We start from the raw sequence: 12,788 nt of genomic DNA, 5'->3' as shown, positions 1-12,788 counted from the left end.
CACTGTATGTTTGGGAGGAGTGGCCCAATCTTTGGATAGAAAGGAGAGTAACTGATTTAGGAAGCTGCCCAGAGTTGGCTGAGGCAACCCAGTCAGATGGAGAGGTATTATTATTATTATTATTATTATTATTATTATTAGACCCACCTGTAAGTGACAATGGGAGTTCTGTGTGTAGAAAGAAAGGAGAGGGTTCTAATTTTAATGGGAAGGAGAAAGACACTGAACTCATCCAAGGGCGTACCCACCACGGGGCAAGTTAGGGCAGCTGCCCTACACTAGAAGCCAGCTGCCCCCCCACAAGGGCGTACCCACCGCGGGGAAAGTGGGGGCCGCAGGCTGCCCCTCCCTAGAAGCCGGGCTGGTGGGCAGAGGCGGAGCACAGCCCGGCGGAGCGCGAGTTCGCCGTTCCCGCCCGCTGCGCTGCGCCCTCCCTCCAGCTCCCCGTCGCGCCCTCTGGCAAGGCCAAGCGCGGCGGGGAACCAGAGAGCGCGGTGCGGCGGGCGGGAACGCCGAACTCGCGCTCCGCTGGGCTGGGCTCCGCCTCCGCCCACCAGCCCTGCTTCTAGGGAGGGGCACAGCCCAGCGGAGCGCGAGTTCGCCGTTCCCGCCGCGCTGCGCCCTCCCTCCAGCTCCCCGTCGCGCCCTCAGGCAAGGCCAAGCGCGGCAGGGAACCAGAGAGCGCAGCGCGGCAGGCAGGAACGCCAAACTCTCGCTCCGCTGGGCTGGGCTCTGTCTCCGCCCACCAGCCCGGCGCCTCTGAGTGCACTTTCACCGCCCACTTTGTGGCCCCTCCCCTTCCGTGCCTTGGCCCCTCCCCTTGCCCCCCCTAGTTTTGATCCTGGGTACGCCCATGAACTCATCCCCTCCCTTAGGCTCATTTCCCTCCACCCTCCCTATTCTGCTTGGAAAGGGAAGGTGTGAGGAGACTGCACCCCTCCCCTTTTGGTTCTGTGACTCTTCTCTGTCACACTCCATCAGCTCTGCTTTTTCAATGGGACTTGGGCAGTTCTTTGTTTGAACACAGATCTACCAATCTCCTATCCGTCTGCCTCTCAGCCTAAATTAGAATGAGGGGGGGGGAGCCATTACTTGAGAGCTTTCTGCACCATTGAGTTTAACCAGTCTCACATTTCCTAACATCCTGTCAATAGGTACATTTCCAAAACATTCCACCTCTTTAGGTTCACAGTGAACATAGGTAAAGGGACCCCTGACCATTAGGTCCAGTCGTGACCGACTCTGGGGTTGTGGTGCTCATCTCGTGTTATTGGCCGAGGGAGCCGGCGTACAGCTTCCAGGTTATGTAGCCAGCATGACAAAGCCGCCTCTGGCGAACCAGAGCAGCGCACGGAAATGCCGTTTACCTTCCCTGCTGTAGTGGTACCTATTTATCTACTTGCACTTTGATGTGCTTTCAAACTGCTAGGTTGGCAGGAGCTGGGACCGAGCAACGGGAGCTCACCCCGTCGCGGGGATTCGAACCGCCGACCTTCTGATCGGCAAGCCCTAGGCTCTGTGGTTTAAGTATGCTGTGAACATACTTCCTACATATAAGTATAATATATAAAAATATATAATATATAAAAAAGAAAAAGTGAAGTGTAGCAAGCTTTCTACCAAAAGCAGCAAAATGTGTCCTTCAGTGATTATTTTGAAAACAATAATTCTCTACACAAAGCAGTACAATAGCACACTATTAATGGAACATGCCTGCAATAAAGAATAGCCTATTTGAGGCCTTCAACAATAAAAGGGATCTTGTGTCATGGTTTTGTGTATCATCTAACAGGATACACTGTGTTCTCGATTATTTTGCAGGAGAGAAAACATCCTTTCAGAGTTATACACTGTATCTTTGAATCTCTCTTTAAGGTTTTGGTATCATTTCTGATGTTCAGCTGCAGATTCCTGCTTCATTTGACTCTAGATATTATCCTGCCAGAAAGACGCACTATTATAAGCTCACTTGGAAAGAGAAAGAAATGGGACTTACAAGGACTTCACTGGACTAGATCATATGTGCCGCAGGTCTTGTCTTTGGCATTCTTCCCCTTCTATTTTTAGCCTTTTAATAGCTTCTTCCACTTCCTTCTTTTTAAGCAATCTGTTAAGAATGGCTCAGGTGAACATCCATGTGGTGATGCCTTCATCTCTGACGGCTCACAGCTGCCTGCCTGCTTGGAAAAGGCCAGCGTAAACAAAATGAGCACATGCTGAAAACTCCCAGTGATGGAGCTATTATGTGAAAGATGCCACAACAACATTGTTAATCATTAGCTGCATTGCATGAACTAGATGGAGTGGATAATTGATACCTGTGTTGTCAGGAACATTTTAGTCCACAGAACAGTTTTTCTGGGGAAGTTGAATGGCAAAAATAAAACCGATTCACTTGCAAATATTCTAGAACCGATGTTGAAAACCCACAATGGCTTTTGTTTGCCTGAAAGTCGGGCCCTGCCCCAGGCATCCAGCAAAGCTCCCTGCTTGCCTGCTTCCTTGGAGCTGCAAAGGGGCAAGCGGGTCTCCCCTGCAGCTCTTTCTCTCCAGCTGATGGAGCCCAACTTTCCACCAGCTTCCCAGTCCACTTTACAGACCAACCCAGTGGGCAGCTCTATTGTCTTTTTAATTTTTTTCAAGTGGTGCCTGTGAAACTCCCTCCCCACAGAGGGGCCCCTGAGACACACATTTCAGCATCCTCCGAATTTTCTTGATTGTAATTTTTCAAGTGTTGTAAATATTGCCTTAATTATTTTTTTTTTGCAACCCACCCTGGGACCTCATGCTGAAGGGCAGGCAATAAATCAGATCAATGACTAGAGTTTAAAAACATATATATTTTAAAAATAGAATTATTTTTACAACAGAGGGGGAAGGGGAGAAATGCTTAGTGACTAGTTCCCAGCTCTACAGTGGGAACTTTAGCTTCTCCTAAAAACATGAGGCATGTTTCCCCTGACCTAGACCCAAGAGAGAACACTAGCAAACATAGTATATACCAGTAGTGAATATACTTCCACACTCGAAACACTGCTAAAATAGGGCTGCTCAGAAAAATGGTGTCCGGGCGGATATTTGCTGAATTGGCAAAAAGGCCAGAGAAACCTGGATGTATGGCAAGTTGGGCTATTTTTATTTTAAATATCTGAAAAAAATCCAACAAAAGCCCCAAAATGTTTTTTTTGGGGGGGGGAGGGGTGTTCCCAAGAAAGGCTCAGCAACTCTGTCTGGATTTTCACTTTTGGAAATATGGCAAGCCTAGCTAAAATTATGTTCACCCTCCCTAAAACACTGATATGTGATAGCCTGGGGGGGGGGGTTTGAACTTTCTCCAGCCAATTTGTCCGTTTGCAGTACAATAATAATAATAATAATAATAAATTTTTATTTATACCCCGCCCTCCCCAGTCAAAAACTGGGCTCAGGGCGGCTGACACCAACAGAATTACAATAAAACATAAAAACAATTAATTAAAATACAGATTAAAATACAGTATTAAAATTTAAAATGCAGCCTCATTTCAAGTAGGCCATAAATTCAAGCCATGAGGGAGGAAAACACAGGGGTCAGGCTGAGTCTAACCCAAAGGCCAGGCGGAACAGCTCTGTCTTGCAGGCCCTGCGGAAAGATGACAAATCCCGCAGGGCCCTGGTCTCCTGGGAAAGAGCGTTCCACCAGGTTGGGGCCAGTACTGAAAAGGCCCTGGCTCCAGTAGAGGCCAATCTAGCCATCTTATGACTCGGGATCTGCAGAATATTATTATTTGTGGACCTTAAGGTCCTCCGTGGGGCATACCAGGAGAGGCGGTCCCGTAGGTACGAGGGTCCCAAGTCGCATAGGGCTTTAAAGGTCAAAACCAGCACCTTAAACCTGATCCTGTACTCCACCGGGAGCCAGTGCAGCTGGTAAAGCACTGGATGAATGTGATCCCACGGCCGGGACCCTGTAAGGAGCCTCGCCGCGGCATTCTGCACCCGCTGGAGTTTCTGGGTCAGCTTTAAGGGCAACCCTGCGTAGAGCGAGTTACAATAGTCAAGCCTGGAGGTGATCGTCGCATGGATCATAGTGGCCAGAGAGGTAAGGGACCAACTGCTTGATGCGGCGGAGATGGAAAAATGCCACCTTTGCTGTGGATGCAACCTGCGCCTCCATGGAAAGGGAGGCGTCAAAGGTTACACCCAAACTCTTGACAGAAGGCGCTGGTACCAATTGAGCCCCTGCAAAAGATGGGAGTTGGCCCCCCAACCCCATGTCGCCCCGACCTAGCCAGAGGACCTCTGTCTTCGAAGGATTTAGCTTCAGTCGGCTCCCACGTAGCCATCCAGCCACAGCTTCCAAGCACCTGGTGAGTGTGTCCGGGGCCGAGGCAGGGCAGCCGTCCATCAACAGATAGATCTGGGTGTCATCAGCATATTGATGGCAACCCAGCCCCAAACTCCGGACAATCTGGGCAAGGGGGCGCATAAAGATATTAAAAAAGCATTGGGGAAAGGATTGCGCCTTGCGGGACTCCACACATCAAGGGGTGCCGCGGCGACAACTCCCTCCCTAGCGCCACCCTCTGTCCCCGACCTGAGATGAAGGAACACAGCCATTGTTGGACTGTGCCCTGAATCCCCACGTCGGCAAGGCGGTGGTCTAAAAGTTCGTGATCGACCATATCGAAGGCTGCTGACAGATCTAAAAGAATCGGCAGTCCCGACCCACCTCGATCCAGCTGTCTACGGAGATAATCTGTTCAGGCAACCAGAGCTGTCTCGGTCCCATGACCAGGGCGAAAGCCGGACTGAAATGGATCTAGAGCCGATGTTTCATCCAGAAACCTACCAAGCTGTTCGGCAACCACTCTCTCAATTATCTTACCCAGGTACGGAAGATTCGAAACCGGGCGATAATTGGATGGATCTAAAGCAGTGTTTCTCAACCTTTTTTGGGCCAAGGCACACTTGTTCCATGAAAAAAATCACGAGGCACACCACCATTAAAAAAGTTAAAAAATTGAACTCTGTGCCGCCCTATATTGACTACCGTGTTTCCCCCTTTTTTAAGACACCGTCAGGGGATGTCTTATTTTTTAAAATTTATTACTGTTTTTATTACAGTACTTGTATAATACAGTATTACAACTTGTGGCGGGCTGGACCGTGTGTGTGTGTGCGCACACACACACATACGCCCATGCCTTCCCTCCCTCCCCGCGTTCATATGGAGCAGGCTGGGCTGGGAAGGGGGCACCCCGTCGACACTGGGTCTTAGCTTGCGCTGAGGGGTCGCAGCCACCCTGTCAGGAAGGGCCCCTATCCCGGGGTGTCCATGACCGTACTGCTAATGTGCCACCGCCAAGCAGCACAGAGGAGTCCTCCTCCTCCCTCCTCGCAGGCTCTTTGCTCCGCGGCGCTGCTGGGCTCTCCGAGCGTTCTGCGCTGCAGCAGCCGCCGGTTCTGGGCTGCGGAGAGAGCAGGCAGGGCGAGCACGCGCAACCTGCGGGAATTGATGCACTTCCGTCTGCGGCGCGTGCAAATGCAAATGGCCCGGGAGGCCTGCCTCCGCTAGGTCGGGTCTCCACACAAGGCGCCTTCGCCGCCGTAGCTGCAGGCTTCCCGCGGGGGCCGCCTGCAAAGCGCCGCGCCGAGGCTCCCCGGGAGAAGGCGCGCAGGGGCTGAAGACGGAGGCAGCGAGGGGCAGATTCCGGCCCCGGTGATGTCAGGCCTCCCCATGGGACCGGGACCGGGACGGGGATCTCGCTCAGCTTCGTCACTCTCCCGGACAGCAGCAGCAGCGAGAGGAGTGCACGCTCGGCCCTGGCGTCACGGCCTCGAGCGCAGGCTGGGGAAGAGGAGGCGAAGGAGGCGCGCTCAGTGCGGTGGGGGCTGAGGCATGGTGGAGTGCCCCGAGCCTCTGGGAGCCGGCAGGAGGAGGAGGAGGCGGCTTGCCGGGTCGTCACCCAGCAGCGCGCGCAGAGCACCCCGAGCCTCCGGCAGCCAGCAGCAGCAACAACAATCCCAGAGGCTCGCGGCACACCAGCCAGCGCCTCACGGCACAGTAGTGTGCCGCGGAACAGCGGTTGAGAAACGCTGATCTAAAGGATCTAGAGATGCTTTCTTTAAGAGTGGACGCACCACTGCCTCCTTCAACTCCTCTGGGAAAGTCCCTGTGCCCAGGGACAAGTTGATGATCTCACCCGGGGGGCCCGTACCTCATCTGGACACGCTCTAATCAGCCAAGACGGGCACGGGTCCAGGGAGCAAGTGGTGGGCCTTCCAGCTCGGAGGAATCTGTCTACATCGGCAGGGAGTATCTGATCGAATTGGTCCAATACTGAACTCGAAGACAGTCGAGGGGCCTCCAGTTCCGTTATTGTATCCAAATTGGCAGGGAGGTCACGGCGGAGTGTCAAGACTTTCTCCGCAAAAAAGCTCGCAAATGCCTCACAGCTATGGGTCAAATTCGTATTTAAATTTGGCTGTTCCTCTAGGGTTGTTAGAGACCTAATTATTCTAAAAAGTTGTGCTGGGCGAGAGCTAGCGGATGTGATGGAAGCTGAGAAGTAGGACTTTTTTTGCAGCTTTCACCGCCATCTCATAGGCTTTCATAAGTTTCCTGTAAGATGTTCTTGAGGCTCCGTCGTGAGCACGCCGCCATACTCGCTCTAGCCGTCTAAGGTCCCGCTTCATTTTCCGAAGCTCCTCGGTAAACCAAGGGGCCCGGTTTCGGCGGGGTCGCAGAGGGCGCTTAGGTGCGATCTCATCGATGGCCGCCAAGAGCCGGTTGTTCCAGTTCTCGACCAGCTCTTCTAATGAGCCGCCAGGGGGAGCAGGGTCCCGCAAGGCCTGACGGAATCCATCAGGATCCATCAGCCTATGCGGGCGAGCCCAAATAGGCTCGCCACCCAAGCAGGGGAGGGGCGGGAAGTCAATCCTGGCTTTCAGAGCGTAGTGATCAGACCATGGCACTTCCACAGTTGGGGACATGATCACGTCTATACCCGCACCAAAGATCAAATCCAGCGTGTGGCCTGCTTGATGTGTGGGACCCAAAACAAACTGGGAGAGCCCTAGTGTTGCAATGGAAGACACCAGATCCGGAACCCGTGATGAGGGGGTGGCATCTGCATGGACGTTGAAGTCCCCCAAAACCAGTAGGTTAGGGAACTCCAAGGCCCAGCCTGCCACCACCTCCAGCAGGTCCGACAGGGTGGCTGCTGGTGCGCTAGGTGGTCGGTACACCAGCCAGACAGCCAAGCCCCCCTTGGTGCCCCACACTAGGCCAACACATTCAATGCCGGTGATTGATGGTGATGGCAGAGCCCTGAAAGAGCAATCCTCCCGGATTAACAGCGCTACCCCTCCCCCCCGACCCACAGTCCGCGACTGGTGGAGGACGGAGAAGCCCGGGGGTGTTACAAGAACCTTGCAGAAGTGTATTGTCTCCTCTGACCAGTTCTACGGTAGTAGGGCAGTTTGCCCCTCCATGCCACCCCTACTAAGAGCCATTCACTGATCATTGCATTCTTGAAATAGATGGTGATGCAAAGCAAATGAGGAAACTGATGCTCTTCCAAATACACTCACAAGCTGATCAAAAGAAGAAGACCAATCATTTCCCCCCTCTCTCTCCTCCACTGTTTGATGGGGCAAGTAGCAGATTGCAGGAGATGGAACAAAAGCACATCATGGCTCTTACGCTGTTTTGGGGTTGGCAGATCCTGATTGTTCTGGAGTTATCAAACCTGCAGTGCTGCAAAGGATGGATTCTATCAAGCATATAAAGATGAAATCATCAAGCCTGCTTCTCTAAAAAAGTAGGGGGAAATTCACCAACAGCTCAGCTTCCTATCACCTGCACTCTCTGCTACTGTCACAAACTTGATTTCTGGCTAGCTAGCTATGGAAACACATATGAAACTGCAATCCTATTCCCACACATGTGGAAGTTTATTGAATTCAATGAGTAACTTCTGAGGCTCCTTTGGGAAGATGGGCAGGATATAAACAGCCCTGAGATGTTTGGGTGGTCTGCTTTGCTTCTCTGAAAGATGCCTGCTGCTCCTCATTGGCTGCAACAGAGGAGAATATATTATCTGCCTGGACTGTGTTCACAAAAGCCCCTGTGCAGATGGGAGTGTCAGGAATAGAGGAGGGAAATGAAGCATTTAAATAATTTTAAGACTCTGAACTTAATGGACTTCGGGTTCATGTGTTTTACTTCAAAATAGTAATGTGCCAAAATCCCTCTTTCAATTTATTGAAAGTTTTCTCGATTTCTCTGCCTCGCTTGGAAGATGTTCTAGACTTTTTCTATGATTTTGTTGCTGTGGCATTGTGCTTACTTACTTTATCAGTATGAGGTGGCCATGAGTAGTGTGTTTGTCTTCCTAGGAAACCTTTCTGCACAGCTCTGCAGTCTCCCTGGATGCCTCCAGTTACTGATCTTAAAGAAAATTCCATGGGAGGCGTAACCCCACAACATCTACCCCAGGGCTTTCATTGAAGAATGGGATGCTAGCAAGCAATACCTGAGATCAGTGCACTGGCTTGTTTTGTTTTTGAGGGCAGCCCTTCCTTTTACCATGTTGGGGGGGGGAGGGAGGAGCTTTCTGCACTGATTTCTTTAAATGTGAACATATTTCAATTGAACAAAAACAATAAACAGCTGTCAGGCACACGGTAGGGGCCCTCCTGCTCCTACAGAAAAACCCAGCCTATAACAGAGGCTTTCAAGAAGTGTGGACACCCAAGAAGGCTGCCGACCATTGAGAGGATTTGAGGAATGAAAAAAAGGGTGCTCACAGACATGCCCTGACAACCTTGAAGGTATGGTAAGGGCCACAAATACATGGTGCCCTGCTAGGGTTGCCACCTTTGTTCTAGCAAAATACAGGACAGGACGGTGGCATGCAGGCAGGCAGGTGTGGTGGTGGTGGAGGAGGGGGGTGGCAATTTTCTTTCCCACCTGGTGCTGAAATTACTTCAAAGCACTCCATTACATCTACTGCAACCTAGCCATACGGCCCCTCTGGAATTCGTCACATGCATACAAACACACATTTTTCTTTGGTAGATCTATCTGTGCTTTGCAACTCAGAGCTGAAATACATGACTTTTCACACACATGCAATACTGTGTGTATAGCAACTTGCAGGCCAGAGCAAATAAATAAATAAAGGTGGGCATATTCTGATGAGGGGGTGAGCTTTGTTCCACATGTAAATTTCTGAAAAAGAGGAAATATGACAGAGTGGCAGGTTGGGGGGGTGGGAAAGCCTTGAGGGGAGCTACTTCTCTCCCACCCTCCTCTCTCAAATATAATGCAGATAGATAACTACTGTTTGTTCAGAACTGGGACTTCTGGGCTACACCAAGACAAAACTGCTTGTTTCTAGAGCCTCAGAACCTGTTTGTCTCTGAGAGACGTGGCCCAGCGCTGGCAGGTTGCAGCTCTGCAGATGGCCACCTTAACCCAGCCAAAGCTGCAGGGAACTGGAAGGGACAACATGACAGCCTTGCCCTGCTTTGCTCCTCCTTGGGGTGGAATGAGGAGAGGGAGCAAGGAGAAAAAAGGAAAGATGGGAGAGAGTTTCTCCAGCCAAGCCGACAAAGCAGAGGCAGGCAATTGGAGAGGATCCTTAACTTGGCGCACAGGAGAGAAAAAAAGAGGGGGGACAGGAGCAGAGAAGAAATAGAAATAAAGGGCAAGCTGTCCTGTATTGAACCAACATAAGACACAAAGTTTTACTTTGAAATAAGGGACAATCCTGTATTAAAGAGGACAGGTGGCAAAATTCCACCAACATTTTCTCTCCCCTTCCATAATTCTCAGATAGGGTTGCCAGACTCAATAGAGGACAGGACTTCTGTGCCTTTAATTGCCCGGCTCTCTTTTGAGTCTAGAAACCTTAAAACCAGCAGACCCTTTGCTTGGAAATTAAGCAAAGGGTCTGCTGGTTTCTCTTTAAGGTTTCTAGACTCAAAAGAGAGCCGGGCAATTAAAGGCACAGAAGTCCTGTCCTCTATTGAGTCGGGCAACCCTATTCTCAGAAGGAAGTTCAGTTCTCATTAATTGATGGAGAACAGTTAAAAAAGAAAACTACAGAAGGGATTTTGTTATTTGTAAAATTTATATAGTTAAGCAACTCTCTAGGCGTGGTGACCCTCTTCTTTATTCCCCAGGGGTGGTGACCTGGCCTTCTGGTGGGATAAGACCCTCCTTCCACCATCTTTCCCGTGATCCAAAGCAACGGGCGGCGTTTCGCTCTTCTGTCCCCGGAGAGAGGGGCTCGGGCTCGGGGGTTTGCCGTCGCGCTTGGGCCTCTCTCTCTCCCCGCCCCGAAAGCGGAGGGCGCCCCTTTCACAGCCCTCCAAAATCAAGGGGGAAACGGCAAGGCCCCCTTAAGTTCACATTACTAAATGCGAGGGGAGTGGGAATCCGGAGCCCGGAGGAGCAGGAGGGCGGTTTCCGCTGGCCCCTTTCCGACCCCGTGGCGCTTTCGCCGGCCCTCCGCTTCCCGGAGCCAAGGCGGGCCCAGCCCTTGGCGGCGGCTGCCGGCCGAGGGGGCGGGGTGGGGGGCGCCCTCCTGGCGCGCTCCCGAGGAGGGGGGCAGCCCCGCGGATCCCAGCTCCGTGCCTTCCTCCGCCTCCTCCCGGGGCGTCCCCCTTCCACGCCCGGCCCCTCCAGTGACATCAGCGAGGAGGTCCCTGCGCGGACGTCGAGGGGACGCCGAGGCGCTCGCAAGCCTCGCCTCCCGTTCGGCTCCATTCCCGGACGGACAAGGCGGCGGCGGCGGCGGCGTGGGACTCCCTGCCGGAGCGCTGCCCTCCTTGCTTGCCGCTGGGGCGGGCGGCTCGACGGCGAGGGGAGCCGTCCCGCGGGGAGGTAAGGGAGCGCCCGGTAGCTGCGCGCTAACTCCGCTAGGACTCCTTCCCCCGCTTCCCCCACTGCGGGGCTCAGACATTTCCCTCCAAGTCCGGGGTCATTAAGGGGTGTTTTTTTGGGGGGGGGCTGCCTCTCCCCACCCCGTTCGGTGCCTGCGCGCGGGTGAAGTGAAGCTTCTCTGCTCGAGGGATGGTGCGCGGAGGAGACATATGGAGGTGGACAGCGAGGTTGGGCGGGGCTGGGCAGGAACCCTGGGGCGGAAGGTTGTTTTTTTTTGGGGGGGGGGCTTCTCACTAGGACCATGCTGGTTGGGGTCTCCATTACCCCACAGGGATGCGAACTGGGAGCGTGGCCTGGGCAGAGAAGCCCCAGTGCCGGGCCCAAGCGCCTCACCCCTCGAGGGAGCTCCGGGGCGCGCTGCTGCTGCTGCTGCTGCTGCTCGCCTATCTCGGGGCGCGAGGCTTTCTTGTGGATGGGGACTTGCCGCTGCCGCTGCTCCCCGGCCAGCGAGGGCTCTCGCGCTGCGCCTTCAGCCACATCCGCCTGGCGTGATGGTGGACCCTTCATCCGGCTTGGGGGGGGGGTCTCCTTTCCTTGGAGAATGGGAAGAGCAGCTGTGGGGCAAGCGACGGGGATGGAGGCCGTGGGGTTGCCCAGGCTTTGCTCGGAGCTGGATGCGAAGAAGGGAAACTCTGGCGGGTTCCCTTTGGGCCCCGGGACGGCGCCTCGTTCCGGCGCACCGTGTGGCTTGGCGGATCCAGAAGAAGAACCCGCCGCAGTTTCCCCAAGGCTGTGATCGTGGGAGTGAGCCCTGTTGAAGTACACGTGGATAAGGCTTATCTGATGTGTTGAAAACAATGGCTATTCTTTTGAACCCCACTCTTAAGTCGAATTTTTACACGAAAGGTTTAACCAGGCTTTGTTCTGAGGATCTCCTGCATAGCACCGCAAAGGGGGAATGTTAGTCAAAACCAGGAGGAGAAATGTGATCCATTCCTTGGGGAAGGGGTAATTCCATATTGGCTGGTGGCCTGGCTTGTTTCTGCCCACGGCTGTATTTTGTATGCTTGATTATAGATGGGTGTGATGTGGTTTTCATTGTATTTGCTAAATTGCTTAAATTACTAGGTTTGTTGCTGTACTGCGTGAACTGCTTTCAATTATATTTGAAGAGTGGGATATAAATAAAATTATCATTGTTTATTATCCTTATCCAAGCAGCCTATTATAAGTTGCCCCCAAATCTACTAATACAAAGCAGCAGAAAAAAATTGGCCATTCCTCCATGATATTTATATTATATTCTGCTGATGCTTTTGTTTATTTTTAAAAACTTTACTATAGCTAGTAGTAGAAAAAAGCGCTTACAGGCAAAAGGTTGTTCTTCAGTTGCGTAAATCATCGCAGCGACCTGGATAGCGGTGCAAACAGTTCCTGTGTTATGTGCTCTCCCCAACCCCCTTTACATCTACTGAGATGATGATACAAACATTGGGTGGCGCTGTGGGTTAAACCACAGAGCCTAGGGCTTGCTGATCAGAAGGTTGGTGGTTCGAATCCTGCGATGGGGTGAGCTCCCATTGCTCGGTCCCAGCTCCTGCCAACCTAGCAGTTCGAAAGCACGTCAAAGTGCAAGTAGATAAATACATACCGCTACAGCGGGAAGGTAAACGGCGTTTCCATGTGCTGCTCTGGTTTGCCAGAAGCGGCATGCTGGCCACATGACCTGGAAGCTGTACGCTGTTTCCCTCGGCCAATAATGCGAGATGAGCGCCACAACCCCAGAGTTGGTCATGACTGGACCTAATGGTCAGGGGTCCCTGATACCTTTATAAAACTAGAAACTCAGTCCAGATTAGAAAAAGCAAATCTTTTTATGACATTTTAGTATTTGCATGGGGATAGCTAAACT

The 12,788-nt window shown here is 52.4% G+C and overlaps 1 protein-coding gene across 3 annotated transcripts in view; it reads left to right on the top strand.

The window, feature by feature from the left end:
* The first annotated feature begins 10,626 nt into the window (after positions 1 to 10,626).
* SH3BP4 (SH3 domain binding protein 4) overlaps positions 10,627 to 12,788 on the top strand; it is a 46,118-nt gene continuing 43,956 nt past the window's right edge. For 2 of the 3 annotated variants that reach the window (XM_035140156.3, XM_035140173.3), the window contains exon 1: positions 10,631 to 10,876. The gene's annotated coding sequence lies outside the window, so the exon portion shown is untranslated. Of the gene's footprint in view, positions 10,877 to 12,788 lie in introns of all 3 variants that reach the window. The other variant, XM_088661933.1, reaches the window with a different exon arrangement.

Source organism: Zootoca vivipara, chromosome 1 (genome assembly GCF_965207765.1).
Source record: "Zootoca vivipara chromosome 1, rZooViv2.hap1.1, whole genome shotgun sequence".
Taxonomy (NCBI): domain Eukaryota; kingdom Metazoa; phylum Chordata; class Lepidosauria; order Squamata; family Lacertidae; genus Zootoca; species Zootoca vivipara.
The sequence above is the reverse complement of the archived record's forward strand: the minus strand, read 5'-3'. Positions and strand labels throughout refer to the sequence as shown.